Consider the following 14,646-nt stretch of genomic DNA (forward strand, 5'->3'; position numbering starts at 1 on the left):
CTGGGTTTGATCCCTGGATTAGGAAGATTCCCTGGAGAGGGGCATGGCAACCCACTCCAGTATTCTTGCCTGGAGAATCCCCATAGACAGAGGAGCCTGGTGGACTGCAGTCCATGGGGGTCACAAAAAGTTGGACATGACTGAGGACTAAGCACATACAGCCTACTGAAACAAGCAAGACCTTTTCATATAAAGTAACAATAATAAAATATTTGCATGATAGAGACCAAACTGTACAGCAAAACAAAGAATAAATTCAGAAAGATTTCAGAGACATACATATGTACAAGGAAAGAAGGAAGGAAGGAAGTTGGAGCCTGGAGCAATCAGGTAAGATTTTATAGTTAGGATATGAACTATGCTTAGAAATAGGATTTAGACTGGTGTAGGGAAGGCATTCCTTGCAGTAGAAACAGCACAGACAAAGACATGGTGGCCAAGTGTGCACAGAACACCCATTCAGATGAGTCTAGCTGAAGCAGAGAGATCAAAGAACACATTCCTGAGTAAGAAGAGGTTATACTGGTTTGGTAAAAGCTGGCTAAAAATTGTAGAGAGGAAACTAAACCAAAGAATATACTATAATTTAAACATTGCCCAAAATTACTTTGGGGGATAAATAAGCAAAAATACATTTAGATTCCACTAACAGAAAGCAAAATTGGTAGAATCTAAATCCTCTCTAGAAGCATAGCTGCAAATGGAATGTGGGAAATGTAGTTTTCAATTTTTCATCCTCTGCAGAACTGGACTAGAAAGAAGTGGAAACAAATACTGACTGGGCCAATCTGTCACAAAGTGTCTTAGCAACTGAAATTTTATTTTTGCTTATTAATCCCCCAAATTGGAAGGAAAGTTATGACCAACCTAGACAGCATATTAAAAAGCAGAGACATTACTTTGCCAACAAAGGTCCGTCTAGTCAAGGCTATGGTTTTTCCAGTAGTAATGTATAGATGTGAGAGTTGGACCATAAAGAAAGCTGAGCGCCAAAGAACTGATGCTTTTGAACTGTGGTGTTGGAGAAGACTGTTCAGAATCCCTTGGACTGCAAGGAGATCCAACCAGTTCATCCTAAAGGAGATCAGTCCTGGGGGTTCATTGGAAGAACTGATGCTGAAGCTGAAATTCCAATACTTTGGCCACCCGATGGGAAGAACTGACTTATTTGAAAAGACCCTGATGCTGGGAAAGATTGAAGGCAGGAGGAGAAGGGGACGACAGAGGATGAGATGGTTGGATGGCATCACTGACTCAATGAACATGAGTTTGAGTAAACTCCGGGAGTTGGTGATGGACAGGGAGGCCTGGCATGCTGCGGTCCATGGGGTTGCAAAGAGTCAAACATGACTGAGCGACTGAACTGAACTGAACTAATCCCCCAATCTACTGATTAGCAAGGTGGGATTTCCAGATGGCTTAAACAGTAAAGAATTTGCCTGTAAATGCGGGAGATCCAGGTTCAATCCCTAGGTCAGGAAGACTCCCTGGAGTAGGGAGTGGCAACCCACTCCTATTTTTGCTTGGGAAATCCCATGGACAGAGGAGCCTGGCGGACTACAGCCTATAAGGTCACAAAGAATTGGACACAACTGAAGTGACTTAGCACTCACACAACAGAGAGCAAAGTAGTGGGGACCAGGAACCTATTTTGCTGGTACAATTTTAGCAGGTGCTGCAGACACCTCTGCAGCCAACAACTATGGTGGTGAATTCCTGACCATCAGATTTGGCCTCAGTGATGTGTTCCCGGAGGATGCAGTTCAAACAATGAGAAGCTGGCTTCCTGATGGAGGCATAAGAGAAGACCTTTAGGCGAGCTGAGTGGTGGTACTCTGTGTTTATTCCTAGAGACTGAGCCCAAAGCCTGGTCTGCCATCTTTTCTAGCAATTTTACAGGCTTTAATTCCCTGTATTTGATCCCTTTTGCTTAACATACAAGAGATCTCTGTTTATATGCAGTTAAACCCTGCCTGATATTTTTAATTTTATTTTTTTCAACCTCTGAAATTTTTTATTATGAGAACTTTTAAACATATATAAAAGTGAACAGAACATAATAATGAACCCCCATGTAGCAACTTCCATAATGATCATTTCAGGCCAATCTTGTTGGAAGTTTTACTCCCAGCATCACCTAGAATTATTTTACAAAACATCCCACATATCATCTGTAAATATTTCAATACATATTTCTAAAAAGTCAGATCCATTTTAAAAACAATACCACCATATCACAATCACGTCTAAAACATAACAAGAATTCCTAAATGACACTAAATAGCCAGTCATGCATATGTGTTAAGTCACTTCAGTCATGTCCGATTCTGGAACCCTATGTACTATAGCCCACCAGGCTCCTTTGTTCATGGGATTCTCCAGGCAAGAATACTGAGGTGGGTTGCCACGCCTTCCTCCAGAGGATCTTCCCTGACCCAGGGATCAAACCTGAGTCTTTCATCTCCTACGTTGGCAGGCAGGTTCTTTACCACCAGCACCACCTGGGAAGCCAAATATCCAGTCAAGTACACTTAACTTCAAAACTGCTATGAATGACTATTGGTGATGAAGAAGATGATCACACCTCTCCTAGTTCAGCTCCTGGGAATGAATTATGACAGCTAGGTCAGTGGTTTTGAGAATGTGTTAGGTATAAGGCCAGTTATGGTTCTGTCTTCCTGAAAACTCTTCCCACGACATCTCTTCCAACAACCAACTGAGTCTATTTACATACTGGGGGTCCCTGGCTCACCGGACTCTCAGATGGCAATAATATGATCTATGAGCTGCTTCACTATATTTCAAAAGGCCTCAAACAGGCTAACCAGGTTAATTAAAATGCCATGAGTCCTTACTTTTGGCAAGACTGCCTTAACTTGGTGTGAGAGTCCTAGATTCTGACTGGCAATGTTACATATCTTAGAGTAACAAAAGTGAGAAGTGAATTAATATAATTCAAGTTATAGTCAAAACTCGCTAAACAGTATGCTTAAGATTCAGCTGTTGCACTGCATATAAATTACACTGCAACTAAAATAAAAACTTAAAGTGTATACAATCTTTGAAAGCCCAGGGTCCTCGGGAGGCGGGGAATGACCTCTGGTATGAAAGACTGGGATCCAGTAAGCAGTCTCAGAAGAGAAGGTGTTTTCTCTCCTCTTACTCAAAACTCATGACTTAGCCAGTGCTCCTGGCCTCAGCTCCGCTAGGACCTGGCCTCCCACTCTCCCTCTGCTGACTCCCCCAACTTCTGTCAATCACACTTAGCTCCATATTTGAAAAGTGACTTTGAACAACCAGCCTGCTCCTGTCTCTACTGCCAACAGTCTAAACAACTTGTCCCTGTTCTCATCACTCCCTTGAACCCTGGTTCCACTGGCAAATCCTGGCTCCACCCCTCAGGAGCTGTGCTGACTCTGGGCCAGGAGGTTAACATCTCTTTGCCTCAGTTTTCTCATCTGTAAAATGGAGATAAAGCAGTACCTACCTCGAAGACTCGCTACAAAGCTTCCACAACTGGGTCCGTGCCTGCCCTGGTTCTGGTAAGCGAGGGCGACTGTCATGCTACTATTGCTACCTCTTTCTAATCAAGGCAAGTGGCCTTTTCTCAGTTCTCAACCTGGGCAGGAGGGACACTATTTCCTGACCCCTCACTACCTTGCTTCTTACTGCATCTGCAAGCATCCGCATTCTCAGAGGAACTGTTTCCAGCCCCCACTGCCAGTTCCTGTCCTCCTCCCATCCTCTGTGCTCTGGGTGGGGGCCGCCCTACCCCACCCCCCTTCCCTCCACACACTCCAAACTCTTTCCTTTCTAAGTTTCAAGCCTGAAGTGTCAGTCTTCATCCCACAAGGGCGTCTTTCAGATCTCTTTCCCCCAGGCCTTTTCGTTTTACAAAACTAGAATTCCTCTAGAAATTAGGAGATAGGATCTCTGTCATACTTACCACTTGCTGATGGGCACGTCACTTAACATGCCATGTATTTCTTTATCTGTAAACTGAGAAAGCTGGAGGAGAGAGACAATCTCTCAAGTTCCCTCCTCCTGCTCACAAAAATTTTCACAAATTCTTTTCAGACCCCAGCCGTCTGGGAGACCTCTTCACATGAATGTGTGTCATGACCTCCAACTCCACATGCCCCACTGAACAAACCATCTGACCTCACACATCAGCGTTTCTATTTCTGTTCACGATAACGTTGGTTCCCCTCATCACTCAGACTTGGAACCCAGGTATCTAATCAGTCTCTGAGTCCTATCAACATTTCAAACCATCTCTTCCTTCCTCTTGTTCCTTCTGGCTCCACAATCGTACCCTGGCTGGTTGCTTCCCCCGTGCTGCCTACTGAGCCCAACCTACTCCATTTACAGATGCAGATTCTTCCTGAAAATCCATATCTTGCGAATCTCCTTGCCAATCCTAAGTGTTTCTACTAGTCGAATCCCTGGAACAGCAAATTCAAAGCCAAGATTGCCCTTAACTCTTCTTTATCCCCTTAATATCTATTTATTTATTTGGCTGTGCTGGGTCTTAGATGCAGCATGTGGGATCTAGTTTCCTGACCAGGTATGGAGTTCAGGCCTCCTGCATTGGGAGCATGGAGTCTCAGCCACTGGATCTCCAGGAAAGTCCCCTCTTAACTCTTTAAATTTCTCTCCCAGGATGTTCCTTCTGAACCTTTCACTTCTGTAATGGATCTGCTTTGCAGTTTTCAGCTTTCCTCCCACTGCCCCCCACCTTGGCCCTGAACATACTTCTCAGCCACTTCCTTTCCCATTGAGCCTGTGCCCACTGAGGTATATTTCTTTCAAAAAGCCCAGCTTGCTGGCTGGTGTGGTTTTTTTTCTTTAAAGATTATTTCAAGCCAGCCTTCTTTGTAAGGTCTTCCTCCAAAGACCAACTTGTGATTATTTACCTGGCATGACTTCTCATAGCACTTCTGTATATTCATTGGATTAAAGGAAGGGGTCTTATATGTGTTCATGATCTCTTTATGGAGTTATCCTCTTTCCTAATTACATTCTGAACTTCTCGAGGACAGGGAGCACAGACCTCTTAGCTCCCTAATACACAGTGATAGTAAAAATGTTAACAATAATGATGACTAAACTGATCATCTGCCTTCAGACAATATAGCACAATCCTCACAAATTTCTCAGGAAAACAAAACAAAGATGAGAAGTTAAAAGAAGCAACATGTACAGCTGCTCCGCATAGTTTTCATTAACTCTGCCACATTATTTTACATTTGATCTGAGCATGTACAAAGTATGTGATAATATATTTAAAATTGTCAAGTACTATATTAATGAAAGGTATCTATCATTAACAACCCAGTCACTATGGCTGGAATATTTAAGAATTCTTGGTATGATTTCTACAAGCCCACAGAAAGGGTTATATTAAAGTAGTGGTTCTCAACTAGGGACCATTTAGGCCCCCGCCCTCAGTGGACATTGGCCATGCCTGGAGACGTTTTGGGCAGTCACAAGTGAGAGGGTACTGTAGGCTTCTAGCGGACAGAGATCAGAGGTGCTGCTAAACATCATACAATGCACAGGACAGCTATTCACATCAAAGCCTTATCTGGCCCCAAAGGCCAGAGCCCTGGGGATGAGAAGCCCTGTGTTACAGGGAGCTCTCAGGGCAATAAGGACTGACCACTCCTGCGTGGGGCAGAGAGGAACAGCTCACTTCCTTGTAATGATGGACCCTTGGTCCTGTCGTTTATAGTATCCCAACAACTACTCCACAAGAACTCTGTTCAGGTTCCTAGATGATGTTTTATTTTTATTTTTGTATTTAACTATTTCATTTTATTAGAAAATATTTGACTCGGTAATACATGTACACGGTACAGCCTTCATAAAGGACAAAGGCGTCCACAGTGAAGAAAAGCCTCCTTCAGTGCTGTGCTGTGGGCTCAGTCCTGTCCAACTCTGAGACTCCATGGACAGTAGCCCGCCAGGCTCTTCTGTCCATGGAATTTTCCAGGCAATAATACTGGAGTGGGTTGCCATTTCCTACTCCAGAGCCTTTACTGCCTATCCCCCCAAAAGTTCCCTCCCATGTTTTCTTCTATAACTTTCACAATTTTATTTTTTACATTAAAATCTTTGACTCATCTAGATGGATTTTTCAAATGTCTCTTATCAACATGCCCAGCCTAAGATGTCTAGGAGTTAACCTTCCCATTCAGATGTTCTGGAATTATTCTGATTTCTCAAAGAGAGAACATACTAATCAACTTTAGAAGTTAATGAAGTTAACCTGCAACTCTGGATACAGGAGGACAGATTGTATTGTATATTACATTTAAAACTTTAACTTTAATTAGAACAGTGAGTGTCTTTGAGCAGTGTGAATACACAAAAGTAAAAATCTTTCTCATCAACTGAAAATTAATAGATTTAAGTAATTATGTACAGAGTTCAAAAACAGTCTCAAATATATTCCCATAACCTTTGAGAAAGTCTCTTTCTCTGCACATGTACTTTTTGCTCTAGTAATACCTCTGATCGAGAATTACTCCTGGACTAAAAACAATGAATGGTAACTTTTTTTTTTCAGTTCTAGCTAACTCCTGGAGAAGGAAATGGCAACCCACTCCAGTATTCTTGCCTGGAAAATCCCATGGACTGAGGAGCCTGGTCGGCTACAGTCCACGTGGTCGCAAAGAGTCGGACACGACTGAGCGACGTCACTTCACTTAGCTAACTCCAAATAAAATACTCTAGGAAAAATAGAAATCATGACAAACTGAAAGCACCAGAGAGTGGTGCATGTAAAGGGGATCACTTATAAACATTTAAAAATATACCTTTATTTGAAAAGAGAAAATATAATAAAACACCATAATTCATACTAAATGATGTTACAGTCTTTGAACAAGCTTTTTTTCTTTTTGGACTTTTTCTCAGAGAGAATGTGAAGTTTGGATTAATGGATGCACTCTCAAAGATCTCTCTTGGTTCTAAAATCCTCTGGACTTATCATTCTATATGCTGTTTCTTAATGGATCACCTTCAGAGATAAGAAGGGCTTGTAGACAAGTCTTTTGAATGGGTGACTCAGACTAGTAGTCCTCAATTCTAACTACACATAGAAATCACCTTGGGAGCTTTGGAAAAATAACAGTGATAACATGCCCCCTAACACACACCAGTTTCTGATTCAGTTCATCTAGAATGGAATCTAAGCATGGATATTTTAAATGCTTTGAGAAGATTCTAATGTGTTGCCAATATTAAGATCTGCAGATTATATTAAAAGCTAAAAACAAATGTAGCTGGAGCCCAAGTAGGTAAGACAAATGAGCAAAGCAGATTGGGTACAAGAAACTGGGGAACATGTGTCTCATCTATTTCAGTAAAAATAAGACAGATCTTTTTATTTCTTTTCAAGAAATGCCAGAAATCAAGTTTTAAGTGAAATTCAGATACTTAAATGTTGACAACTAATTCCAAACAATTTTAAGAGAACAAGTCCTACAAAATACACCCACAGGTTTCACTTGGTTCTATAGTCACCAACATAATAAAACCAGTTCAATAAATCAAGCCCAACTTTTCCTCTGTGCTCTGTCCTGCCATTCTCCCAACTCAAAGCCACCTCCTCCCAGACCTCAGGCCATAAACTCTCCCTTTCCTTTTCCTTTCCATTGTTCCCTTCTTTTCCAATCTTCTTTGTCTTGTATCACTCCTAAGAGATGGAAACTGAGATCCACACATTAAATCTTTATGTTGCCCTGGCTGCATCACTCTGACGGGCTTCTTTACCTGGGAAAATTCAAGTCATAAATTGTAACCAGAGGCTGTGACTCCATCATGTCAACAACCAGTTGGTTTCGTGAAGTCAGGGAAAAAGCCAATCAAGCTCATAACTTCATATTACCAAGAGGTTTAAACAAACGATATATGGAAGTCGTCATTTAATTTCTGCTTTTGTTTGGCTTGTTTTGAAATCTAAATCACTTACAAAAATTACTCTGGTGTTGTTTTTAAAAAATTCCCGTCTGAGCTCTATGCCAGGCCAACTAAATCTGAATCTCTGGAAATGGAGTCTGGGCATTGGTAGCTTTTAAAAGACTTTAGGTGAATCTGGTGTGAAGCCTGCTTTGAGAATCATTAATCTTGACCTATCTCCTAAACCTGCAGATTAGCAGAGTTTGAAGATACACTATGGCATTACCTGAGGCAGAGTTCCTTGACAGCAACCTGGGTGCTTGCAAAGTTTACCCAAACCATGGTACTCTCCTATCACTGGATTCCTTTATGTTTAGTAGGTAACCCTAACACACAGGTGGTGAGCTGAAAACCAATGACTAAAATGCGATCAACTTCCAGATATAAGCTTTTTAAAAAGACTCAATTTAGGGCCATTGTTATAAGGTGTCCTTCTCTAAAGTTTATGATGCTAATTGGATTTCACTTCCTTCTATGCACTTGCCTCCCCCACCTCCATACTACCTTTCATAGATGCACATTCACCCAGAGACTGAAAAGTTTCAGGTAGTTTCCATTAAGACATTTTCAGAAAAATATTTTTAAATGATTAAATATTCATTGAACAATAGAGGTAAGGGGAACTTTCCTGATCAACTTCCCCTACCTCCTCTGATAGATGAGAAACCTGAAGTCTCTTTTAATTCAATACCTATGGAGCACTAACAGTGTGCCAAGCTCTTCACATCTGTTATTCTCATTAACCCTTCAGGACAACTCAATAAGTACTACTATCATCACCACCATCACTACCATTTAACAAATTGGGGGGGGGGGGTGGAACTGAGGCTCAGAGATGCTAAACAGTTTGCCCAAGGTGTCTAGGCTGGTTAAGTTGAGACTGGGCATTTACATTTGACTCAAAGTATCTGTCCTTACTTCACCTTCCATCACCTGGACTGATAGTGCAAAATGTGAAAGATAAATATGAAAAGGCTAGGAGGTGATCAGTGAACACTTATTTGAAGAGGCAGAAAGTGGCATTTGGGCTAAGCCTTTTACAAATATACAGCATTTCAGCAGGCATTCCAGTTGGGATCAGGATTAATACTGAGGCAGAAAGTGACAGGGAGGACATAGGGTGAACTGGGAGAAAGTGATAGAAAGAGGTGAGGAACAGATTGTGGAAGGTCCCAGGTGTCTGACTAAGGAATTTAGACTTTAACTGTAGGCAACTGATTTTGAAAACCAGAGGTTTTTGAAAACCACTGAAGGTTTTCAAAAGACAGATTAGTTAAAAATTAGTTTTAAAAATACAGGGCCCATGGAAGTGTTGAGACTGAATTAGGGGAGCAGAGCTTGATACCAAGGAGACCAACTAGAAGCCCATTACACCTCCTCTGCTGGCTACTTCACTCTTTACCCTTCACTGCACTTGCATCTGCTCCCCTGAGTGCTGGTTTCTTCAAGGCACCTCCATGTCTGTTTCACCATTTCTGAATTACAATAAACTCCTTAAACTGCCCTGTCTAAATCAAGTGATAGAGACCTGAACCTGGGCAATGGGAATGGAGATGAAAAGACAGGTTTATGAGTCATTTGCAGGTTCATGGTAACTGCTCAGAAACAGAGAGAAGGTAAGAGAGAAGAAGGAGAGAAAGAGACTCCAACGCTTCAACTTAGCAGAGGAACAAATAATGAGGTCTAGAAACAAAGGGATGGTCAACAGTAGCAATAAGTGGTGAACAAGATGTTTTGACTAAGATCTCAATCCAACAGGCATTTTTTAAGCAGTTATTCTGTGCTGGGCACTAGGGAAAAAACCGTAAGACTAATTTTGCCCTCATGCATCATCCAGAGACAGAAAAACAGTCTAGCAATAATCAGGTGCCTGGTCTCTTAGTCTCAGGACAAATGTACCCTCTTACAAAGATCCACCTAGAGGGTCATCTATCTCAGGCATCAGCCTTCCTCACAAGATTTCATCTGGTTTTATTTGTTCACTGCAAGAACAAATCTCCAACATTCATTTATAGATGTATTTATTGTCTGTTTCCCCCCAGGAGAAGGGACATCTCACAGAAACAGCAACTTTACCTTGCAGTTGCTAACTGCCACATAAACTCTCAGCAGGAAACACTCACTGAATATGTTCAGGGGGAAAAAAGCGAATTCACCTCATCAAGGTTAAAATCTCAAGCCAAACCAGGTGAGTTTCCTGATGTCTAAGGAACTACTTAGAGAACTGAATAACTGTAAGGAGAAAAGCCAATTTGAGGTTGGGGCCCAAACTGAAATCCAGGGGGCCTACCATGGATCAGAGCCCTGACTTGGCTGATAGATTTCAGGAATACCCAGCCGGCGAGAGATTCATTTAACAATGAGGCCAGCCAGCCACCTAGCTCAGGTTTTATTTCCGTCGTCGTTCTGACGTCAGAAAAAGCACGAGTTGCCGCAGTTTCTTCTATCAAGGTGACAAATTACAGTCTTGTTGGGCCCTGGAGTCTGCAAACGATGGATTTATTTTCTCCTTCCCCTTATATTAAAAAGTCTTAGACCTACGGCAGAGATGTCAGATCCTTTTCCAAAAGCAAATAAATACGGTTTCCTAGCGCTCGGGTCTTTTTCAACTCATGAAATACATCACCAGGGATTCGTCGGCGAAAGTATGTGATCCTGGTGGCAATTAGGTTTTCACCGGAGAACCAGAGCAATAAAAACCCGGTCAGACACAAAGGACTCTCAATTGTAGCACCAACTTCCCAAGCCGAAAGCAGCCTACGAAAGGCACCAGCCAAACGCCGTTACCGCGAAGTTCCTTTTGCCGCCATATGTATACTTGTACCTTCTAACTACAATTCAGTCCAAACCCAGGGCTGGGCACTTCCACAGGGAAGCGGCGCCCAGGCAGCCCTGGAGCCTGGGGGTACCAGTGGGTGCTGAAGCTCCGGGAGGGGAATGACGGTAGTGGGAGCGTGCACCGGGGCGAAGGAGCACTTTCCTTCGGGCACCCGCCCGGCGAGGTTAAAGGACTATCGTGGTAACATTTAGGGACGCGAGGGTGATTCGGGGGTCGGGGGAAGAAGTGGGAGTGCTGGGGAGGACCCTCGGCCCCCGAGCCCCGCGCAATCGGTGCCCTTTTGTTCGCCAGCTCCAGCGGCTCCCAGTCTTCAGAACCGCACTTCCCTCTTCTCTCCTTCCTTGGGGAAAGAAGCTCTTTGGGGCGGGAAAGGGCAGTGAGTCACTGCCAGCATCCCTTAACAACCCCCTCATCCCCCGTCCCCCAACCTCACAGCCCGCATCCTCTCTGTTACGGAGAGCCGGGCAGAGCTCGAGAAGGGCCGGCGAGCGTGTTCCTGTTTACTCGGGCTCCGCGGCCAGTCCCCGAGACCCAGCCGGCCGCACACTCAACGCCGGGGACATCACATGCCTTCCCTGGGGCTCCTAAGACACAGCAAATTCCCCACAAATGCCCAGCACTCAACCACTCCTCGGGAATGCAGGGCAGCCCTCACCTCGGCGCGCGCTCTAGACCCGCGTGGTCCCTAACCCGCGAATGATTTAACCATATCTGGCACCACAATCTCCCACTAAGAAAACAGACCCCAAAAGTAAGCCGCAGGCCACGCAATGCTGAAACCAGGGGCTCCGCGCCTCTTTACACTGTCGCAGGCGGTCAGCAGAACCGTGGATCAGACTTTTCTCCTGGTAAAAGCAAAATCCGAACGCATCCGGCTCAGCCGCGCACTCCTTCCTTTCACGCTCGCAGAGATGACTTCTACGTTACCGCCTCCTCTCACATCTAAAACGTCCCTTTCCTCCCCACCGCTGCTCCCTCAGCTCTCCCTAGGAACAGGAAATCCTCTTACCTCCAGCAAAAAAAAAAAAAAACAACGGGGGAAAAGTGGTATCCGCCCTTCCCGGATTTTCCCCCAGCCTTGCGGTGTCCTTTGTGTCAAGGTCTGGCTGCCTTGGCGGATGAAAGGTGCCCTCCGTCAGCGAGGGCTGGGCGGGGAGGCTCGGCGTGGCGTGGCGGATTTCCGAGGAAGGTGAAGGGCGGCGACCTTCTGGCGGAGCGGCGTGCCGCCCCAGCCCGCGCACTCCTGGCTCTCCTCCTCCTTTCGGGGACGATTGCATCAGAAGCTCCCCCCACCAGCAACCCTTACCCACGCGGTGCTCGCCAGCCTCGCACTTACATCCGCTCGCTCGGCCGCAGAGGGTCGCGAGTCAAATCACAGTCATTCTCCTACTGGGGGACGCGTCGCCCTTGCGCATCCATGGCTCGCGATGGTTTAGCTGTTCCGGCTAATCATCCGCGTCTCGCGTGCCGTCGCCTCCCCTCCTGCGCGTCCGCTCTTTAACCGAAGCTGCGTGTCACTGAGCGGTGCCCGTCACATGGTGTCTCTTGCCTAGGCGGCCGCCCCTGGCTGCCTCCTTGTCGCCGTCCGCCGAGGATGCGGCGACCGCGGCCGGCGGAGGTTGAGCATCGGAAAGAGAGAGGGAGAGAGGGAGCGAGGGAGGGGTTGCGGGGCGCTTGTGCGCCGGGAGCGCCGGCGGTAGCACCGGGAGCTGAGTGTGCTCGCAACCTGGACACCTGCTCCACGCCCTCCAGGTGCCCTGCGGCGAGCCCAGAGCCCAGCTGCAGCGGTGGCCGGAGACTGGCAGCCCTCGGAGATGGAGGGGGGAGGGGGCTTGGAGGGCACGGAAGGAGGCGAGGAGGGCTGTGCGATGGGGGGCTGGGGGTGCACTGGGGGTACGCCGGGGCCGGGCCGGGGCGCGTGAGCGAGGGGAGTTGCATTGTGGGAAGGGCGCCGCGTGAGGATGGCCGCGGGAGTGGCTGCTCGGCTCACAGCCCTGCCGGTGGCGTGGGAGCCGCTAGCAGCGAGGGAGCGGCGTTGGAGGCTCCCTAAGGACCGCGCAGAGGAGGTCGGGGTCGGCGGGGAGCGCGGGCACCTCTGGAGAGCCTTTGTCCGTCACCCGCAGTGGGAGGCGCCTCCCCTCTTCCGGATCCAGCGCCCGCAGTCCCGGCCAGCCCCTACCCCGAGATCTATGCTGAGGGGCTCTGTTGAGGGGACTGGGTAGCTTTGCTGAGCTGGGGCGCGCTATGGACTAGGGGGGAGACCCCACGTGATCGAGCCCCGGGCGTGGTGCGTCGGGGGTCAAGAAGCCGGGCGCTGGAAGTCGGGGGTCAGCGGGGAGCGAGGGCGCAGGATGGAGGGGTCTGGGGCCGCTGGGCCCGTTTCCCTTTCGTTTGCTCTCTCTTTGTTCCGGGCACAGCCCCTCTGAACTGACTGGGCACTTCCTTGCAGGGCAGTGTGTTTCCTTAAAATGGCGACAGGAAATCCCACCTGCGCGTCAGCCAATGAGACAGTCAGCGCCGCGCGAATTTGCGGGGTGGAAACTCGAGCCTTCTATTGACAGGAATGGTTGCGTCTCCATGTTCCATCAAAACAGGAAAAGGAAGGTGAATCATCTTTCAAAAATTAATCTACCAGGCGCATTTCAAAAGGGCAGACGAAGTAGCCTCTGATGGAGTGGCTATGGCTTTTTAGTCACCACTGGAGAAGCGAGAGGAAAACCAGACGCCTCATAACTAGAATACTCGTTCCGTCGAGTGGCAGAAATTGGTTAGTTCAACAATGGCTGTCTGAGAACCCTATTCAGAAGGCCAGCTCTTGAATAAACCGGAAAAACTGAAAGGCAGTGCAAACAGAAAGGGGAAGATGATGATTGGGGAGCCTCTCTCAAACAGACCTGCGATCAAATTCTGCCTCTGACACTGCTTCTCTCGCCTGCTTAACGTTTGTCCTTAGTTTTGTTCCCAAGTTTGTAAAAAAAAAAAAAAAACCCACAGTTAGTAGTACCCATATCATAATAATATTATACATGTCGCCAAAAAGTTGGTTTTTCTCCCCCCCTCCCTTCCTAGAGGAAGCTAATTTAGAATGAAATTGCTAATTGTAAGTAAAGTGCACTTTGCCTGGCAGGGATAATTCTTATGAATAAGAACATGCAAGATGATAGCCCAAGCATGGTTCCATCAGCTGGTTGAAATATTTACCTTATTATCATCACTGGTATATTTCCCAGTGTTTAGAGAGCATGTCTGATCCTCTGATGGAAAGCTTATCTTTTGATGAGAGTTTTAACTTACTTCTGTGCACCTAAGGCTGCAGTTAGGTAGCATTAAAAAAAATTTTTTTAATTGTGGTAAAAGTCACATAAACATACTATTTTAACTGTATTTAACTGTATAGTTCAGTGACACTAAGTACATTCACGTTGTTTTGCGACTCTCACCATCATCCATCTTCTGAATTTTTCAACTTCCTATACTGAAACTCTGTTCCCCTTAAACAGTTAACTTCCCATTCCCCTTCCACCCCACCCACAATGTACTTTCTGAAAGCTGTTGTAGCTACCTTGTTTAAATGGAATCAAGCAGTATTTGTCTGCTCTTAACATATATTGTAATGCATTTTTAAGGTTAATTTATGTCCTATAAACAGATTGTACCTTTTTTTTCCCTCCCTGCTATCCCAGTAGACTCTCAGTTATCTATTTTATACATAGTAGTGTATATATGTCAGTCTCAAACTCCCAATTGATCCCACCTCCCCTTCTCCCCCTTGCTGTCCATACCTCTGTCCTCTGCATCTGTGTCTGTATTTCTGCTTTGCAAACAGATTCATCTGTACCATT

At 45.8% G+C, this 14,646-nt stretch overlaps 1 protein-coding gene across 7 annotated transcripts in view; it reads right to left on the reverse strand.

Annotated features, from left to right (window-relative positions):
• SLC38A1 (solute carrier family 38 member 1) overlaps nucleotides 1-12,610 on the reverse strand; it is a 71,122-nt gene extending 58,512 nt beyond the window's left edge. For 3 of the 7 annotated variants that reach the window (XR_006265355.1, XM_043446314.1, XM_043446310.1), the window contains exon 1: nucleotides 11,549-11,779. The gene's annotated coding sequence lies outside the window, so the exon portion shown is untranslated. Of the gene's footprint in view, nucleotides 1-11,548; nucleotides 11,780-11,813; nucleotides 12,120-12,140 lie in introns of those variants that run through there. The other 4 variants (XM_043446312.1, XM_043446311.1, XM_043446316.1 and 1 more) reach the window with 3 other exon arrangements.
• Nucleotides 12,611-14,646: the final 2,036 nt, after the last annotated feature.

The sequence above is a fragment of the Cervus canadensis genome, chromosome 25 (assembly GCF_019320065.1).
Source record: "Cervus canadensis isolate Bull #8, Minnesota chromosome 25, ASM1932006v1, whole genome shotgun sequence".
Classification (NCBI taxonomy): Eukaryota; Metazoa; Chordata; class Mammalia; order Artiodactyla; family Cervidae; genus Cervus; species Cervus canadensis.